Source organism: Ochotona curzoniae, unplaced genomic scaffold, assembly GCF_017591425.1.
Source record: "Ochotona curzoniae isolate NIBS_2020 unplaced genomic scaffold, NIBS_Ocur_1.0 patch371, whole genome shotgun sequence".
Lineage (NCBI taxonomy): Eukaryota > Metazoa > Chordata > Mammalia > Lagomorpha > Ochotonidae > Ochotona > Ochotona curzoniae.
The window spans coordinates 265,555-278,845 of NW_024466941.1; the positions used below are offsets into that span (position 1 = coordinate 265,555).

At 52.5% G+C, this 13,291-nt stretch overlaps 2 long non-coding RNA genes across 2 annotated transcripts; both read right to left on the reverse strand.

The window, feature by feature from the left end:
- Positions 1 to 4,420: 4,420 nt before the first annotated feature.
- Positions 4,421 to 6,306, reverse strand: LOC121167448. Its single transcript, XR_005885581.1, has 4 exons — positions 6,278 to 6,306; positions 5,531 to 5,706; positions 5,051 to 5,263; positions 4,421 to 4,549 (listed from the first exon to the last, which is right to left on the reverse strand). It is a non-coding gene; the product is annotated as an uncharacterized LOC121167448 (long non-coding RNA).
- A 1,162-nt stretch (positions 6,307 to 7,468) lies between these two features.
- Positions 7,469 to 11,514, reverse strand: LOC121167452. Its single transcript, XR_005885585.1, has 5 exons — positions 11,496 to 11,514; positions 10,730 to 10,820; positions 9,567 to 9,730; positions 8,493 to 8,583; positions 7,469 to 7,642 (listed from the first exon to the last, which is right to left on the reverse strand). It is a non-coding gene; the product is annotated as an uncharacterized LOC121167452 (long non-coding RNA).
- Between the last annotated feature and the right edge of the window lie 1,777 nt (positions 11,515 to 13,291).

The following is a 13,291-nucleotide window of genomic DNA, read 5'->3' on the forward strand; positions in this document are numbered from 1 at the left end:
CACCCCAGCTAAGAGGACATCTTTTGAGATTTGGGGCATGTAACATTTCCTCTCATTTCTCTGGGCCTCTTTCAAATTGTTTAGTTTGTATTTTTAAGTGATAAATATATATAGGAATAGGGGAAAGCAGAATTATAGAGAGAAGGAGAGACAAAGAGCTTCCCTTGGCTGGCTCACTCCACAATTGGTCACAAAGGCCAGAACTGAGCTGATCTGAAACCAGGATCCAGGAGATTATTCCTAGTCTCCCATGTGGATGCAGGGTTTCAATACATTGGGTCTTCACTGACTCCTTTCCCAATGCACAATAGGGAGCTGGATGGAAAGTGGAGCTCCTGGGACAGCAACTGGTGCCCATATGGGATCCTGGCATTTACAAAGCAAAGATTGAGCCATTGAGCCATTGTGACAGCCCTAAAGTTTGTCTTATTGGAGCCAGTACTAAATATAAAAGTCACTGGAAATTGATCTTGGGACATCTGTCAGTTGACAAAGCAGGCAATGGCACTGAATGAGTAGGTGCCAACTACAGCTACTAAAAGGAGAACCAACCTGGTGAATGGCTTAGTGGCTAAACCCTGGTTACAATGCACTAGGGTCCCATATGGGCACTGGTCGTGTCCAGCTGTTCCACTGTCAATATAGCTCTCTACCTGTGGCTTGGAAGGGCAGTGAAGGATGGATGGCGCAAGGTCTATGGGAGATCTGGGGGAGTCTCCCGATCAGCTCTGGGCATTGAGGCCACTTGGGGGTAAGCTAGTACATGGAGGATCTTTGTTCTGTCTGTAAATCTGCCTTTCTAATAAAAAAGAAATGTTTTTGTAAAAGGAAAACAGGGGTCCAATAAAGAGTCATACCCAGGGGAATCAATCTATCAGGGACCCCCACCATGTGGACTGTGACAGAAACTTACATCATCTATTGTTTTTATCTTGAAGTTGTGAGGTCTCTCAAACCAACCCTGATTCGTGAGCACTGAGGCAGCATACATCATGGAGGAATATGCAAAGGCCTCCCTGGGGAACATTCCAACCAAGGCCTTGTGTTTGGGAATGATCAGTGGCCAAGGTATCTAGCTGCTGTTAGGTTAGAGACCTCAGTCAGATATGTCAGGATGTTAGCGATGTGTTGAGAACTCAGTACTGAGTGTGGGACTGTCCTACGCTCATGGTGTCAGAATGGCCCTGGTACCAGCCAGAAGACCAGTAACCAGGGGATTAGGAAATAGAGCGCTCAGTTAGACAAGCAGGGGCCCAAGACCCTGTTATCAGTGTGTAGACTATCTGAATAAATAAATGAGTTCTCTGGCACAAAGCAGAAGGCATTGTGTCAGCAGGTCTTGGTAGTATGATTGGGGCCAGGACTGTGAGACCTGGACAGAATAGGAGAAATCTCCACAGATGGGGGCTGGGACCATTAGGAACTCTCAGCAGATGTCTGTCCCAAGAATAGGGCTATGCAGGAATCCATAGTGGATCCAGAATATAGCAAGGGTCGTGAAAATCCATCAATCTGATCAGTCTGTGTTGGCACTGAGTACATACCTATCAAAACTGAGTTTGATGGTAAGCTGAACCTGATGGCAATAGGGCTCATGAGACTGTTGGGGAGTGCTCAAAAACACGCGTCTGGGAGAGTAACCTGATCAAGCACCGAGAGCTTAGCATGACTCAATTACAAGAGACAAAAGACTCCTTCTAGTAGCCCCACTATTCTTATCTGAAACACAGCCATAGCAACTTTCAGTAGCCAGCTCCAGTCTGCCGGGGCAACCTCACCTACATTGGCATGTAGCAGCAAGATCAATATTGCCCTTAGTCCCAATTCAATAGGGTGGCATGGTGCCCCTAGTTCCCAGATGTTGCTGGTAGTATTGAGAAGAGGCTGTGGACAGTGCTCAGGGCTCTAGGCGTGCTGGCCAGGTGTGTCTGGACAACAGCAGCAAAGACAGTGTGTAGAGGATATTCCCAATTTTCCTGAAAGAAAGCTAAGTAAGATATTTTGCCAACACATTTTGGGATCTGCTGGTTGTTATCACAAAGCTCACACAGAGCGTTGCAGTGGTGAAGTGGCCTGGACATTGGTTAGAGCTTAAAGGGCCAGAATGCATTTCAGGACCTGAAGCGCTCTGGACTGGGGGTGCTTGGCAGGGATGGATGCCCAAGAGCTGCATCTGCCAATGACTTCCATCAACTGTCCCGAGGCCCTAGGCAAAGGTGGATCCTTCTGCTTAATGCAAGCAAAATAAGACCCAGGAGAAAAGGGCACAGCTTCTACTTCCCAACTCCCTGGAGAGAGGAGATGGGCTACCTCTGAGGGTCCCTGGGGGTCTCAAGATGAGGCTGCATGGGGCATCAAGGAACTTGCGGCCATTCAGGGCAGCTCCATAGCCTGTTCTTTGTAACAGCTGTCTACATTCTTTCTATTTCTCCTAGTCTGAGCACATTCATTTGTTCATTCCAGATCACACTGCCTTCTCCCAAAGTTCCTTTCTCATGTGGATCCAGTGACAGGTGTTCCTTGGTCTTCTTTGTTCCCTCATGGTTTCTTCTCCTGTTTTATTGCTGAAACCTCTGTGGACATGACTTAGGCTCAGTTATGGCTGTCACTTGTGCAGTATCAAGTTCCTGACCCCACAGCTTTGGTTGCCTGAAGCAGAAAACCATGGTGTGCCTTTTCTTATAGTGCCTTCACTGGTAGAAACCAAAATGCATCGGCAAGGAAGTCCATGAGATGTCACTTGTGGGACTCTAGTTCTCATCTCCATTCTAAAACAGAGCAAACCTTAGGGCAAGGCTAGGCAACAGGGAATTATAGATAACCAATGCCTGCTAGTGTTGTCTGACCATTGGCACCATTGGTGGTAATACAGAAACATATCTCAGAGGTTTGTGGGGATTGCCTGAATGAATAAACCTAGTGATTATCGCATGTCTGAATTTGGGGCCTCTGGCACACTTGACCTGAGCACAAGGACTTCCTTCAGTGTGTATTCTACAGCCCCCCAACACTTTCACCTAGAGGGGATTGGATAGCATCTTAGAGTAGCACAGAAGGGTCTGTTGATTGTTGTGTCTCAAACATTCCTGTCCCATAGACTATCCTACTATTTCACCCATTTCCTTCCTACCTACACTTGTCCAGGCACAGGTGGCCATTATTCTCTCTGCAAGTGTCTAGTCTAGGTTGAAATCTCCTAAACATCTTCTCTTTAAGGCAGCAGTTCCAGTTGGAGACAATCTGACTGCAGTCGTCTAGAATGGTAATCTCTCATGTTCAGCCATTCTCCTTGGGACATGAACTCTGCCTGCCCCTAACATAGGTGACGCCCAGGGGAGGTCTTCAGTTCCACGTTGATGCCCCTCTTCACCTCCTAGGCATGCACGGGAACATTCTATCCTTTGGGGTATCCCTGGATGTCTGGACCAAGGGTAATGTAAAACCATCATAGCTTTAATCTGGCACATTGTCAGGGCAGCCCCGTGGACATCGTACCATCCCACCAGTGTGATTTTGCTATGCATGCATTCTTAGCACGGCTGTAAATGCAGAGACCATCCCACCAACAGGCATTTACTGCACAGTTGGCATTCCTCTATACTAAACACAGATGTGAACAGAACTGTCAAATCCAGAGCTCAGACATCAGGTGGAAAGACAGACCAGTCAGTGGACAGAACATTATCTCCCCCTCTAGTTTCAAATACACAAAAATCAAAGAGTCTTTATTCCACTGCAAAGTTTCTAATTTTACAATATCTAAGATAATCCTGCAAAAACATCTTTGCTGTTTATTTATACTCATGATTTGCAGCTTCAAGAGCTTTTTGTGAAGCCGTTATATGAATATAGGTATAAAGTGAGACTAGAGCACCGATTCCACATGCCGCCTCAAAGGGAGGGGTGTGATGTCAGTCCCCATCAGTCTGCTGATCTGTAGTCTGAAGCAGCGTGTTAAGGAGCAGAACATGAGTTGAAAGGAATGACAGAGAAGACAGCGCCGTGTAAGGACCGTGTCCTATGTAGAGGAGGCAGCTACCAGGGCTACTGTTTATGACCTACATACCAGAGGGATTCCTGTCACGGGGACAAGTTCAAAATGGCTACTTGAATGTGAGCACCAGTTCTTGGTCAAGGGACCCAGGGTCTCTGGCCAAGAGGGTTCTAGAGATGCTGTGTGTAGCACACAGGGAATGCCACAGCTGCCCATGGAGGCAGTGATGATCCCTGTGTGGGTGGCAGGACAGGTGTGTTCAAAGCAAAGGGGAGTGAGCCAAGGTGAGGCGACTCTCATGTTTCCAGACTTTGACCCTGGGGTACAATAGAGTCATGGCCTTTCTTGTTTGAGTGTCTCAGGGCATAGAACCAAACCTGTCTACAGGTTTCAGAAGAAAACCCGAATCCCAGGTTCTTGTGTTAATCATCTATGCATTTTTGACAATAAACAACATAGACAACAAAATAGATAATCGATATAGTTGATGAAACATAGCCAATTTATTAAGTTATCCAGACTTTTTCCACTAGAACCACATACTGTTCTGGGGACCTGAGAGGGAAAGAGAGAGAAATCCAATGAGAATCTTGGTCAGGTCCTGCTGACAGCTGAGTCTGAAGGGACTGCCGGTAGTGGCAGAGGCTAGAGCCAATGTGAGCTCCTTCAGACTGCCGTCTGAGTTACTAAGAGGAAACAGACGCTACTGAAGAATTCTAAGTCAGGCATCCTGCAAACACTCTCACTGAAGAGTCCATCCATGATACGGATAGATCTTTGTATGATGTTGTATCATATTTTATGAGATGCAGATACATATTTGCAGGACAACTAAGAGGGAAATTACGTGTTCAACGACAAATATTTGAAAGGAAACCCAAGATCTAGGGGCAGATCTGGTCCCACATCCCAAGTTCTCATCCATATCTCCACATAAGAGCAATGTGACTTTCAATGTGACCCTGAGAGGACATGAGGGAGGAAGTCTTGTTCATTGATAGCACCACAACAATAAATACACGCATCACTCGTTCCAGTATGCCAGACCGTTCCTACCTTCATAGATGATCGTTAGCACTTTAAATAAAATTCTGGTGGATGATAAGAGCCACCCTCTGCTACCACATGTCTGACTGGGTGGTTCCTCAATAGAAGCACCCTGAGGGTGGAGGCTGCTACATGATGGCTCCTTCTGAAGTGAAGACTTCGAAAGCTGGTAGGAAGTTACACTTCCACTAAAGGACGGACAATGGTTCTTCACGACAAAACCTGGAAAGAGGAAAACATCCCTCAGAAGACTCACAAGTACCAATACCATGAGCAGGGTCTGAGGGGCACCCAGGGAAGCAGTGGCACTCTAGGGAGCTACCATGGCAAACCTACACTATCCCCAATACACAGAGATGCTTCTACTGGCTCTACCTGGAGAAATGGGAGAATTCATAAAGGAGAGGCATGGATATCGTGGGCCAATGGCTATTGGAATCTGCCTGAAAGATCAAGAGAAGATAAGTGAACTAGTCAGGAAATACTCACTTCCAAGAAGCACATCAGAAAAGAAATATTGATGTGTGTTAAAGACCCTGGGCCACGCAGACAGGGGATCAATATCCTGGTAGTAAGCTTCCGTGAGCATGAGCCAGTGAGGCCCCCTCACAAAGATGTCACAGGAGGGGATAGCAGATTTCTTCAAGGCAGTCTTCTGGGATGTTCTGTGGAGGGACAAAGGGAAGGAACGTTACTAAGGACGGATGCAAGGTCTCCCTAGCATTAACAGCGCACAGGAGAACAACAAAACAAAACAAAACAAAACCAGCACACCAGAGAAGAGCCCCTTGATCTCTCTACAGTGCCCCGGGGTCCAGACCAGGCCCTGTCAGGTTGAAGTAGAGGAAACAAGGTTGGCGGCTGAGACAGGACTCAGCCTCTTGTTATGGAGACAACACAGAATCTGTGAGGTCAGAAATGCTACAGGAGGGGACATGCATCCTGGGCCACCAGGGGCAATGGTCCAAGGAGGAGGGCTGAGACATGGAGGGCACTATGCCAGGCTAGAGAGCAGGGGATTCTGAGAGATGTGGGTGACCTGGGATAGGCTGTGGAATAGCCTAGACCTCAGCTGGGAAAAGGGACCTCCTGGGCCCATGGTGGATGACAATAATACCCACATCACACCCTAACCCAATACACCAATCTCAACGTGAACATCCCTGCCTTTGGTGAGCCCTAACTATACAGAAGTGCACATCTAGATGGCAGCCACAGACACCCTTGCACACTTACCCGTGTTGGACACCACTACAATCTCCAGACACGTCCCCCTCCTCCGCAACCACCTCCTCATCAGGCAGTGCTTCGCTCGAGGTGTCACCTTCCTGTTCTGCCTCCTTGTCTGCCTTAGGACTGCAGGGTTCAGATGCTGCAAAAAGCACACATGCGGCAAGGTCAGGACAAGAAGAAAAATGGAAACAAAGGTCTCACCATTTGTTTTGCACCCTCTGGCCTAGATCTGGCCTGGTATGTGACTGTCAAGAGAGCCTTCTTCCATGACCAGACTCACGTCTCTGCCAACCATCAGAGGGCCCCCTATTGGGCATTGCATAAGCAGACTCCCATGTCAAATAGACTGGGCACTCAGGGCCAAACTAGGACCCAGGAGGATAGCTGGCTGATCCAACAGGGTAGCCCTCGATTGACCAGCTGGCCAAACAGGGCTCCTGGACTCGGGCAGGAGGCCTTGGTGGGGTAAAAACCATGCACCATGGAAGACCTACCTGCAATGGTTGGCCACGAGGCTCCTGCCAACCTGGGGAACATTCCATCCCTACCTGGAGACCCAAGCTCCTTGTACACCAGGTGCCACAAGCCTCTGCATGTGGGTATCTGCTGCTCAGTCCCACAGACCTAATGCCCAGGGCCCAGATGGGTGGCAAGTCACCTTTCCTCTGCCATGGACTCCCTTCATCTTCCCACCTGTCAGGGTTCCCTCTTGTAGAGGAAAACATGACATAATAATACCTGGGCCAAACATCCAGTACTCAACGCAATTTACTCTGTGTACCCCTATCGCCATGCTGCTAAGACTAGGAGGGAAGGGGCATGGGCAGAATCCCAGCTACCAGCATTGGGACTGTAGGTCTAGGCATACCCAAGGTTCAAGTCAGGTTGCAGGGCTAAGGATGAAGCAGCAGCATCACTGACCCAACAAGGGTGAACAGACAAGGTGCGATGTGGGTCCAGGATAAGGGGCCAGGTCTGTGTGAGATGGCCACAGATGGGGGTAACAGCTGTCACTCTGTACAACCCTAAATGCCACGGGCCAACTGGGGTGTCCCTGGGTTGGCCAATGTAGCCACTTTGGATGCTGAGACGCACCCAGTGCAGGCAGCAGCAGCAAGGCACCAGTGTTGGTTCTGCTGCCAGGATCATTCATGGAAAGCTCAGAGTTTCCCAGGGGAAGACTCACCTTCAATGGCACAGGCCCAGCGCTGGGGCCTCTCATGGTACAGGCAAGAATCCTGGCCAGGAGCCCAGGGAATTCCCAAAGTGAAGTCCACAGGGCCTGCCAGCACGGCACAATAATACACTGCTTGTTCTGTGTCGAATGGCCAGATTGCAGCCTCAGTGAGGAACTGTGAGCTCTGTAGGCTGTGGACAGATTGAAAAAGAGTTACTGAGGATGACAGTATTTTGTGGTTGGATCCCCAGGATTCCCTGTATATCAAACCATGACCATGGACTTACAGAGCATGCTCAAAGGGTCCAAACCCAGCCCACCAGCTGGAAACCATCTGACCCACTACCGGCTTCACACAGAAGGAACATAGGAAGGTTTGTAGGCATTATGGAGATGAGGTGACCTAGGACTAGGTGGTTAGCTATGAGGCAACTCAAAGGCCAGGGTCTGCTGCAATGTCCGAAGTACCAAGGTCCTGGGCACACACGGGGCTGAACAGGTTCCAAGTCCTGATTACCAGTCAAGCCAACAGCTTTACACTGCAGCCAGCCCAAGGTCTGGCCAGAGAACTCAGACACATCAATGAGCAACTCAACTACCCGTCCCCCCTTGGCCTCACCACTACCACTCCCTGGTTGCTGACTACACTCAGTCTACATCAAAAAGGGTCACTGAAGAGGATCAGCCCGGGGTGAAGACAGGGCTCAGACAATTTTTGTGCAGCCAACACAGGATCCATGACAGAAATGTTCCAGGTGGGGGAACATGTCCAGGCCACAAAGGACATGAGTCCCAAGAAGGGGAAGACGTAGAGGTATCGGGGCTCACATTCTATGCAGACTAAAGAGCCAGCAGTTCGCAGACATGTGGGAAAGGGCTGGGAAAGGACCCTGGGATGGACTAGAGTTCACTCTGGGAAGGGCACATGGGGGAGCACAGCACTCACACCATAAAATAACACACACATCCGATCACCTCTGAACCTTGCATTCACAGATGTGCACAGCGGAGGAGCAGCCACAGCGGCCCAGGCACACTTACCTGCGCTGGGTGCTCACCAGGTGTGCAGATACAACTCCATTCTCTAGACACACACCTTCTTGCCTAAGTTCGCTGCTCAAGGTATCAAGGACTAGAAAAGAAGGCACACAATGAAAGGTCAAAGCCAAGATGTAACAAGGAAAAAAAGATCCCATCTGTCATTCATCATCCCCTGATATATTTGTGACTTTGGCTGGTGACAGTCAAACCCACAACTGGACAATCCCTGCACCATGACTAATCTCATGAACTCTGCTAGTCTTCAGATTCCAAAGTCGTCATACTGGGTTTATGGTAACATTCAGGTGTACCAAAACATACCCCCAACACTCAAAGGCTGGTCAGTTGCCTGGTGTTGGCGACAAATGAAGGAAAAAATACACCACTTATCCGAGGTACAAGCTGATCCACAAAACCTCTCAAGGGGGCTTAGAGGTTCAGCTATCAGGCCTTGGAATGCAGAGAAAAACTTACAATCACAGTCGGGTTTGTGGCCAGGCATTGCAACGGAGAGAGGTGAAGGCAGGGCACAAGGGGGACACGACTGCCAGGGTGGGTGAGCAAGGAAAGCACAAGATATCTAGCTTGGCTCTAGGGGTTTTGGGTTAACCACGAGCCTGGGCAATAACAGCAAAACAGGGTGGCTGTAAATTATGAAATTGCACAAACAAAGCAGTGAGAGAAAACTAAAGAACAAACAAAATCATGACCCAACTGAATTTAGCAGCAGGGCAGACATTCAGAGAGGCTGATATGGGTAGACAGCAATGCCACACCGTGAAATGCCAAGGCGGTGGGAACAGCACAAAACAGACATACTCAGTAGAGCAGCAGCAGGATGTGAAAAACACAGTCAATTACATTGTGAAAAACAGAGAAATCAAGAAACAGAGGAAAAGAAGAGAAAGATGCCGAATATAGTTACACTCATTCAAAAAAGACACAATACAACAAGAAATATAGAAATCCAAGTGCGAAGAGGAGGGAACAGAGGGAAAACTGACACATAGAGAGCAGAGAAACGGTAAAACTTGAGGATGAGAATCTGAAAGGAATTCAGTTAAAACGACTCACCAACACATGTATATGAACAGCAAAACGGTGTCTTGTCACTGGTGTTTGCGCGAGGGATGACACCTATGCTGGCTGCCCACTGGTACAATGTCCAGTGGGCCAGGTCTCCTGGGCCACGATACAGGTAGCATATTGCGGGAGGGTCGTAGGGAGTAGAGCCCAACCTGAGGAGAGAGGAAAGAAGGAAGACAGCTGAGCGCTGCTGAACTCAGCACTATGGCTGGTGGCCAGGGTGCCCGAGGTGCCCAGGAACCACCACCGCCAGCACTCAGCCTCCCTCTTGGGCACAAGGGCCTGGCCTCCCAAGGAAAAGCAGCGTGGCAGTGGCAAACCATGCCATTCGGGGCCTGAGACAGCCATCACGGGACACCACTGCTCCTACAGGTGCAAGCTGGCAGAAGGAGCCTGAGACCTCTGCTGGCTGTGGTCCAGCTGGGTGGGGGGTGTTTGTGCTGCGTGGTCCAGGCCAAGAGGTGGGCTCCGAAGCACAGCATCCCACGTCACCCCCAAGCCCCAAGTCCCTGGCTCCCTCACGCTTGGGCACACACCTCATCGAGCCAAAAGCAAGCCCAAGGAGCCTGGGTAATGCCAACGGTCCCGCTTCTGCACACTTGGGACATGCCCAGGCGCCCAACACTGGCAACACCCAGGAACAAACATGCTAGATGCTAGGGTATCCTGCGGCCACCTTGCCCTCTGCTCTGTGCATGGGACACATGCCGGCCACACCAGCTACTCGCGTAATGACATCCTTCACCCACACTTCCCCGGGCACTAACATACACACTGCTACGGGCTTCACCGCCTACTTGCACACAACACATGCATGGAGATGTGACAGCAAGGACGCCCCACAAGGGGTCCCGATCCCCGGGTCCTGTGGGACACAGGCAAGACAGGGAAGGCCCCAGGGCTCTTCAAGACCATGGCTGACGGCCACGGACGGGGCTCTCGGGGAGGCAGCCCGCCAAGGGCTCTGGAGACCAGCGGTGCCCCATGACACCACAGGTGCCGTGCACGTCTACAATGGGGCCTTCCTGGCACACGGCCAGCCTTTCACAGCCCACTCCCACAGCCCTTCCCAGGCAGCACAGACACACCCCACGTTCAACACAGCCTTGGCCAGCCATGTTCCATGGCCACTGCCACGAACACACTCTTACCCCGGGTCCACCTCGGTCCAGCCTGTGGCAGCTGCTGGAACTTTGTCATCATTGGGGGTTGGTGGGCCCTCAGAGAGGGCGGTGTTGTCCACTGCAAAGGAGGGGCAGGGGAACTCCCGTGAGACCAAAGCACGCGAGGGTCCCCAGCGTGTCACCGTCAGCACCCTGTGGAGGGCCGTGGCCTCAGCTCACGCTCACCACCTGGGTGGGCAGCAGGCCTGCACGCTGTCCGACCTGGCACGCATGGTCTCTGCCAGCCCAATGTGCTTTCCCCTCCCTCCCTCCAGCTCTCCCTCTCTGCATGGGGAGCCGGGTGCTGCCCACACCAGGAATCCGCAGCCTCGGCAAGCAGCCCTCTGCCCTTGGGGAGCACATGTGCACCGCCCCTGGGGCCTGAGGCACACTGGGAGCTTAGGTTTCCTAACCTATGGGAGGACCCTTCCACCTCCATGCAGCCAGGGCTTCAGGCAAACGCTGGCCCCAGTACTCAAGGTTGCAACCCAGCCCTGGAGCGCCCATGCAAGCACCACTGTGTCCAGCCATCCTTCGCAACGACACACACCCTGGACCTCAGGGTAAAGGGCTGGCTGTGCGACAAAGAGGGGAGCATGGGTACGACTCCCAGACAGCAGCAGCATCACACAGGTCTGCCTGGGATCACAGCAACTTCACACGTGTTCCGGGGCTTGGGCAACAGCGCCAGGAGAGGAGTGCCAACAGCACTGAGGGCCAGCTCCCCCTGTGGCAGTTGCATCACATGACTCACCCTCGACGGCCTCTGCCCAGTGAAACGGCTGGGCATCCTCACTGGTGTTCGGGCTGGAGATGATGCCCGCGCTGGCTGCCCACTGGTACACGGCCCAGGGGGAGGACAGGTCTCCTGGGCGGTCATACATGTAGCATATTCCAGGCAGTTCGTGGGGGGCCGAGCCCAGCCTGAGCAGAGAGGCCAGAAGGAAGACAGCTGAGCGCTGCTGAATTCAGCGCTATCACTGAGGGCCCAGGGAGCACAGGAACCACCACCGCCAGCACTCAGCCTCCCTCTTGGGCACAAGGGCCTGGCCTCCCAAGGAAAAGCAGCGTGGCAGTGGCAAACCATGCCATTCGGGGCCTGAGACAGCCATCATGGGACACCACTGCTCCTACAGGTGCAAGCTGGCAGAAGGAGCCTGAGACCTCTGCTGGCTGTGGTCCAGCTGGGTGGGGGGTGTTTGTGCTGCGTGGTCCAGGCCAAGAGGTGGGCTCCGAAGCACAGCATCCCACGTCACCCCCAAGCCCCAAGTCCCTGGCTCCCTCACGCTTGGGCACACACCTCATCGAGCCAAAAGCAAGCCCAAGGAGCCTGGGTAATGCCAACGGTCCCGCTTCTGCACACTCGGGACATGCCCAGGCGCCCAACACCGGCAACACCCAGGAACAGACATGCTAGGGATTCCTGCGGCCACCTTGCCCTCTGCTCTGTGCATGGGACACATGCCGGCCACACCAGCTACTCGCGTAATGACATCCTTCACCCACACTTCCCCGGGCACTAACATACACACTGCTACGGGCTTCACCGCCTACTTGCACACAACACATGCATGGAGATGTGACAGCAAGGACGCCCCACAAGGGGTCCCGATCCCCGGGTCCTGTGGGACACAGGCAAGACAGGGAAGGCCCCAGGGCTCTTCAAGACCATGGCTGACGGCCACGGACGGGGCTCTCGGGGAGGCAGCCCGCCAAGGGCTCTGGAGACCAGCGGTGCCCCATGACACCACAGGTGCCGTGCACGTCTACAATGGGGCCTTCCTGGCACACGGCCAGCCTTTCACAGCCCACTCCCACAGCCCTTCCCAGGCAGCACAGACACACCCCACGTTCAACACAGCCTTGGCCAGCCATGTTCCATGGCCACTGCCACGAACACACTCTTACCCAGGTCCACCTCGGTCCAGCCTGTGGCAGCTGCTGGAACTTTGTCATCATTGGGGGTTGGTGGGCCCTCAGAGAGGGCGGTGTTGTCCACTGCAAAGGAGGGGCAGGGGAACTCCCGTGAGACCAAAGCACGCGAGGGTCCCCAGCGTGTCACCGTCAGCACCCTGTGGAGGGCCGTGGCCTCAGCTCACGCTCACCACCTGGGTGGGCAGCAGGCCTGCACGCTGTCCGACCTGGCACGCATGGTCTCTGCCAGCCCAATGTGCTTTCCCCTCCCTCCCTCCAGCTCTCCCTCTCTGCATGGGGAGCCGGGTGCTGCCCACACCAGGAATCCGCAGCCTCGGCAAGCAGCCCTCTGCCCTTGGGGAGCACATGTGCACCGCCCCTGGGGCCTGAGGCACACTGGGAGCTTAGGTTTCCTAACCTATGGGAGGACCCTTCCACCTCCATGCAGCCAGGGCTTCAGGCAAACGCTGGCCCCAGTACTCAAGGTTGCAACCCAGCCCTGGAGCGCCCATGCAAGCACCACTGTGTCCAGCCATCCTTCGCAACGACACACACCCTGGACCTCAGGGTAAAGGGCTGGCTGTGCGACAAAGAGGGGAGCATGGGTACGACTCCCAGACAGCAGCAGCATCACAC